A 7,570-nucleotide genomic window follows, 5' to 3' on the forward strand; every position below is an offset into this window, starting at 1 on the left:
TGAGTCTTGATTTGGTCGATGGAGGTTTATACTTTCAGTGTTTTACTAATTGGGGGAAGTAATATTAAAAATAAACAATTTTTAAATTTAAAATTAAAAAAAAATTTAAAGGCCTAATCTTGACCAAGGAAATAATACAATGCCCTTTTCAAAATGTATCTGTTCTAAACCTTTAAAACCACTAATAGTATATTTGTTCCAAGTCTGTATTTCTTCTATCAATAAGGATCATCCCAATAATACAATCCTGGATGCTCTTTTTAATGGCTTTTCAAGATATTCCAATTTTAATCCCTAAATATGTCCAGGAAGTTTGTTGCTAATATCAATAATTGTAATGATGTTTCCCTATCATTAGCCCTTTGCCAATCCTCACAATTTTTGCTAGATCTGCATATCATTTGTACAAACTCTTGGTTACATTTTTTTCTTTAAAACAACCATGTTTTATGTTAATACAATGATTTTTCTAAAGCAATAATATCCATAACATCCAAAGTGAAACAAAATTTTTAAATATAATCAGCAAAAACTTACTCTAGTTATGTAGGATTTAAAAATCTGAAAAAAGCATACTGGAAAGATACAGCATAAATTCTAGGATGGAGGGATCAGCCAAAGAGGCACTGGTGGGAAAGACAGTCCCAGGAACAAAGAAAACAGAAATCCTCATGCAGTCACAGGGCTGACTGAATTTGAAGCTTTGTATCACTTCATTGACCGTTCAGAAAAAGAGCATACATTTGCCTCACCCCGTAGCCCTCAGAGGAAGAAGCACTTTGACTGACAGTCCCACCAAGACTGATACCACTGATAAAGCAGCATTTCTCCAAAGAAAAGTCTGAGAGCTATTGCCTGAAGTAGGAATAGAGGCTGGATCTATAGGATAGGCTTCTTGAATTTTAAAATACCTACTAAATATATAGCCATTATTATAAAAATACTCGCCTGTCTACACCTAAAACCCATTATCAGTGCTGGCTCCTGAGTGTAGAAACCCCTTTTTGTAACATATAGTGTCTAAAAATAACAGGATCAATCAGCGACCACCCCGACCTCCAAAGGCCAGCACTAGAGACTTATCCCTTCAGCTCCTAATTTTATTTTCAATCATCTCATTTTCTTTCCTGAGAAGGAAAGAATTTAATAATATTTCTAAATACTCCAAAAGACAGACCATTGTTTTGCCCTCTGTAAAAATAATAGAACAGCATGCCTTTGATAAGCCAAGCAGACATTTCTAAATATCAAATTGCTTGATTGGTTCATAAACTTAAGAAATATTTACTGTGAACTATGGCTTGGGTATACAAGGATCTTCCCTTCCAGAATTCACTAATTCTATTGTCAATGCCAATTATTGCACTACTATTTAAAGAGAGAGCAATTTGAAGTTCATGTTTCCGAATATGTTGACAGGGAGAGACTAGGCACAAACCTCCAAGTGTTTAGGAAATTAGAATACCTTTTCTCTGACTACAGTCAGCCCCTGGCTGCAGTGACGTTAAGCCATTGAAAAATAGTATTTCTACTTTTCCAGTAAATTGTCTTAAAGATACTATTTTGTTTTAAATCTTGTAAGAAGTACTAAAGCTAATTAGTTCTCACTCTTCAAACATAAGGAAACTGAGGCATAGAATTTTTTTTTAACTTTCTCTAGGTCACATCTAGTAGATAAAACCCACATAGTCCAGATCCAGACCACATATTCTTAACCCCCTGCACTACATTGCCCCTCAAATCCATCCATCATTGGCCACCTCAATTTATAAGGAGGTTCTGCTGCATTCACTTTTTTCTTTCCAGATTGAAAGAAAGAAAATAGATCTATGCCATGCATCTTTCATTTAATATGCTTACAAATCTCCTCACATTAAAAAAAATGATGCAATGGCAGTTTGCATCATGAGAAGAATAAAACATCCAGATATAACATAAGTGGTGGTTCCTTCTACCACGACAGCTTGCAGTGTACAAAAATGTGGCAACCACTTTCCCGTGGTAACTTTAATATTCAATGGAAAAGGAAAGTGTTATTTCTAGCACCGCCTTCTATTGCCAGTCAGTGCAGAGACAGTATTCAAACATTGGGATATTCATTTCCACAACAAATAGGTTGGTCGTTCCAGTTTGGAGCAAGTTACTTTTTCTTGGTGGTTTATGTAATTTGCCCAAAGGAAAAGAGGAGCTATTTTTAAGTGAATTATTTTACCGAGTCTACACAACATTCATCTACCTCCAGGGTTCCTCTGCCCTTAGAAGTGTAAAGTTTTGGCAAAAGCACTGAATCTGAGTTCAAATCTCAGGTCTATAGACAGTAAAATTGTGCTGTGGGTTCATTATATGTAGCTTCTGCTACAGACTGAAGTTGGTGTCCCTTAACTTTGTATGTTAAATCTTAATGCCCAATGTGATGTTATTTGGATGTGGGGCCTTTATGAGATGATTAGATCATGAGAGTGGGGTCCTCATGAATGAGATTAGTGCCCTTGTAAAAGAGACCCCAGAGAGCTCCCTTGCCCCTTCCACCACATGGCAACATTGAGAAGACAGCCATCTATGAACCAGGATGAGGGCTTTCACCAGACACAGAATCATGGTACATTGATCTTGGACTTCCCAGCCTCCAGAGCTGTGAGAAATAAATTTCTGTTGTTTGTAAGCCACCCAGTCTATGACATTTTGTTACAGCAGCCCAAATTGACTAAGACAGCTTCCACTTCCTTATCTATAAAATACGGGTGCTAACATATTCTTCAAAAGGCTGATAAGGTCATTAAATGAGATAACATCTGTGGAAAGTGCCTAGCACTATAACATGCATGTAGTAGCTGATCAAAATCATTTGTTGAATGAATTGGAAAAGGTACAGAATTTACTTAATTTGAAGATATTAGTTAGAACATTAGTTTCCTTATACATTATTTCAATACAGAATGCATTGCAATGAGTTACAAAAATAAGTATACAATATAAATAGATATGTATACATTATCTATAATATGTGTATACATTGTACAATACTCTGTAATATGTTCACTGTTCATATAGAGAATTTGGGTGGAAAATAATTACATTTTGCACTGCAATAAGCTATTGAAATTACTTAGACATTCAATAATCCACCTACATAATCATGGGGCTTAAAATTTTCTTAATGCAAATTATTTAAAACAATATTGAGAATAGGAGAGAGAAGCAGTTTTGCACTCGGCTTAGGAAGACAACTTTCTTTTTTTTTTTTCCTTTTTTTTTTTTTTTTTGGCTGCACATCATGTGGGATCCTAGTTCCCCAACCAGGGATCGAACCCACACCCCCCGCACTGGAATTGTGGAGACTTAACCACTGGACCGCCAGGGAAGTTCCTAGGAAGACAACTTTAAATCCCCAAATCCATATTGATTGTGCTCAACACCATCATGCAAGGGTCTCAGAGTTGTCTTCAATTTCTTATCTAAGGTAGTTTGAACACCATCACAGCATACCTTCAATAAGCTATTGAGGACTTCCCTGGTGGCACAGTGGTTAAGAATCCGCCTGCCAATGCAGGGGACACAGGTTTGAGCCCTGGTCCGGGAAGATCCCACATGATGAGGAGCAACTAAGCCCGTGCACCACAACTACTGAGCCCTCATGCCACAACTACTGAAGCTCGCATCCCTAGAGCCCGTGCTCTGCAACAAGAGAAGCCACCGCAGTGAGAAGCCTGCGCACCTCAACGAAGAGTAGCCCCCACTCGCCACAACTAGAGAAAGCCCACGTGCAGCAACAAAGACCCAACACAGCCAAAAATAAATAAATAAATTTATTTTTTTAAAAAAAGTTACTGAGTCATTTCTGTAAGTCTAGTTAGCTTTCTTGTCTTAGGAGAAAGCATAGTTTTCAAAAATTAACAGGTGACTTGATCAAAAACCCTTTCTGGGGGGCTTAAGGGTAGGGTAATTGTTCTAAAGACCTAAATAGGAAGTTAGACAACTTACATAGGTCTCCATGCCTATAGCCTGGTTTGGGGGTGTGTTGTGGGGAGATCGGGGTGGGGGTGGGGGTGGGGGCGGGGAGTGGACGAGAGCACAGAATCAGGGTCCAAGAACTTGAGTGACAATATTATCTGCAGAAGGCAGACACAGGAGATTCCTGATTCTAAATTAAGATAATAGGATCACAAGTCAAAGGCCAAATGCAAATATCCTAGGTGCTATCTTTTGGCATTCTCACATTCATAAGAGATCAGGCCATGACAGCTAAAAGAAATGAAATTAGCCTCTTAGTCTAGTTGTTTCTCATTTCGTAAAGGAATTTTGGTGAGAAGAGTGAAATACCAGTTCACATTAGGGCATCTGAATTTTTTTTTTTTTTTTTTTTTTTTTTGGCCACGCAACTTGTGGGATCTTAGTTCCCCCGACCAGGACTGAACCCAGGCCACAGCAGTGAAAGCTCCAGAGTCCTTACCACTGGACCACCAGGGAACTCCCTGAATATTCTTAATTTTAATTATTTATAATCACAGCCAGAAAACCACAGATAGGTTGGAAATAGAGTAGTATAGCAGGAAGAGGTTTCTTTGCCCTTAGACTTGGGAAGCTTGGACCTCAGTGTAAGTCACAATACCCCATAAACCTCCCATTTTAACATGGAAAACTCGAGAATGGTTTGAATCCTAAGACAATGCTTTTAAATATTTCTCAATTTAGACACCCAAAATTTACCTGTAACCAGAAAGAATATTTCAGCTAAATGAAACTTTGCACTTGAAATATCATGTGCTAATAATTAGAAGAATAAAAACTTACAAGTTAGTAAGTTACATCCACGTAAATATGTGAATATTCAAAAGAAAAAGAGGCAGCTGTCCTCCCTTTTCTCCAGATTTCATTCTGATCAAGGCTGCCTAGTTGTTTCTGGACTGGCTTTCTGAATGGCCTAAATAAAATCACAAATGTAAGATGGTATAACAATGTCTGGCAAATATTAGGTGCCCAGTGAATGATTAGTTCTCCTTGCCATTATTATTATTATTAAATAATAATTATAAATAAATATCTTAAAATGTATTAATTTAAATGCACTGTATATCAAATTATCGTGTCTATAAAAGATACACACAAAATTCAATCTATAGCAAAACCTCAAGAGGTAGAAGAGTTAGATACACTTAAACTTTACTTAATATTTATTACTTAGAATCATAGAATCTTAAAGGTTGCATTAGTTTCTGATATTGAACTCCCCTTTTTCATGCCTGAAAAGTAGTTGCCTACCCTAGAAGTGAACATCTACAGTGACAGGAAAGTTACTTTGTTTTGACGCATCTATGAGGAAACTTTGACTGTTGGCAAAGCCTTCTTGTCACTGTTCCAATATCTGACCCCCTACAATTTTACCCACTGGTGCAAATTCTGAGAAGTTTTAGGAATCACTGTTCCCTTTTCCCCAGAACAGACATTTAGAGAGGTGAAGGCCCGTGTCTGAATCCAAATAGTTCATCACAGTAATAATAATTGTTGAGTTTATTACATATCAGGCCCTTTGCCTATAATAAATCATTGAATCCTTATAACAAACATATATGCAGGAATTTTATTGCCATTTCTTGCAGAAGTTTGGGCATAAAGATTAGAACTCAGGCCTTTCTCTTATCGGACCCACATTGTTTCCACTTCATACTTTTATAGAAAAGATAACAAATACTATATATTCTGTATTTACTTATCCCTGGAATAAGCCTTCTACCTATGAGGACTCACCTGCCCTAAGCAGTCCCTGTTATCAATTGTTTAGCTTATGGGGAAATTAACTAACCTCTGGGAGTGTTACCTAAAAACTCACTGGTAAGTGGTAAGAACTTCACATTCATCATCACTTCCCTTGGGTTATAATCTGGGTTCCATTAGTCTGTGCCTGATTATATAACTTTATTTTGTGGAATCATATTCACTAAATAAAATAGGTTAATATTTTATTGATGCGTGAGGCACTTCATCTATTTTTCCATTTCTCAGACTTTTAAGGAGGCAATGAACAAACAAAATGAATGTTTCTTCTATGAGTTAGTCACCTACAGCATAGAACTGGTTCTGCAGGGTACAGCAACGTGTATCTGCCTGTCATCTTTGACCAACAATTTGTTCCTCAGTGACAGCAACAAGGAAAATATTTCAATTGGATTAAAGTGATTAAATACCAAGTGAAATTATTTCTATGCATCAGCAGTTAGTTTTGTACATTTTTAATAAAGTATGCCTTGAACATAACATGTTATAAATTTGGACAAATTTGGACATATCACTTCCACATCCTACCCAGTATAATCTGTTACTATCATAGCTTGAGATGAAATTTCCTTTGCTGGGCATTATTGCCCAGCTTAATAATCACCATGCCCCTGTGAAAGCAGTTAACCATGTCCACCCACTGATTCGTTCCCTTGGCCTGTTAGAATGAGCATTATAACTAGAAGCAAATCATGTGTCCATGACATTTGGAGAGCTGATGCCCATCTTTATTCTTTATCAGCCACCCATGAAATAGCCACCAGTGTTTCTAAAGTTATCACTTTCTCATTAGCAATTAGCAAGCTGCTTTGGCTCATATTCTTAGTGAGAGATTTGCTTATAGTTCTCAGGAAGAAACGTGGCTCTTAATATCCTCATGAAGAGAGGAAACATACAAGGCCCATGGAGGAAAAGTGGAAGAGCTTCCAAAGTATCTATCTTCTCCTCCAATTTAGTAGAAAAAAGTAAACTCTTAATAGGAAAAGGAGGAAGACTTGTCAAAAATGAGAATAGTTGATAACATTAAAAATTGTACCTTGCCCACATTAACGTTCAAAATACCATGTTATCAGAAAAGGAAAAAGAGAAAGAGTAAGACGCGGAGATCACCTTCCTCACCACAGATACACCAGAAATACAGCTACACATGGAACAACTCCTACAGAACACCTACTGAACGCTAGCAGAAGACTTCAGACCTCCCAAAAGGCAAGAAACTCCCCACGTACCTGGGTTGGGCAAAGCGGAGAGATTCGCGCACAGAGGATCGGTGCCGACCAGCACTCACCAGCCCGAGAGGCTTCTCTGCTCACCCACCGGGGCGGGCGGCGCTGGGAGCTGAGGCTCGGACTTCAGTCGGAGCGCAGGGAGAGGACTGGGGCTGGCGGCGTGAACACAGCCTGAAGGGGCTGGTGCGCCACGGCTAGCCGGGAGGGAGTCCGGGAAAAAGCTGGACCTGCCGAAGAGGCAAGAGACGTTTTCTTCCCTCTTTGTTTCCTGGTGCGCGAGGAGAGGGGATTAAGAGCGCTGCTTAAAGGGGCTCCACAGACGGGCGAGAGCCGCGGCTAAAAGCGCGGACCCCAGAGACAGGCGGGGGACGCTGGAGCTGCTGCTGCCGCCGGCCAAGAGGCCTGTGTGCGAGCGCAGGTCACTGCCCACGCCCCCCTTCCGGGGAGCCTCTGCAGCCCGCCACTGCCGGGGTGCCGGTAACCAGTGACTGCTTCCCCGGGAGAACGCACGGCGCGCCTCGGGCTGGTGCAACGTGACGCCGGCCTCTGACGCCACACGCTCGCCCCGC

The sequence above is a fragment of the Mesoplodon mirus genome (genome assembly GCF_964341445.2).
Source record: "Mesoplodon mirus genome assembly, chromosome: 1".
NCBI lineage: Eukaryota > Metazoa > Chordata > Mammalia > Artiodactyla > Ziphiidae > Mesoplodon > Mesoplodon mirus.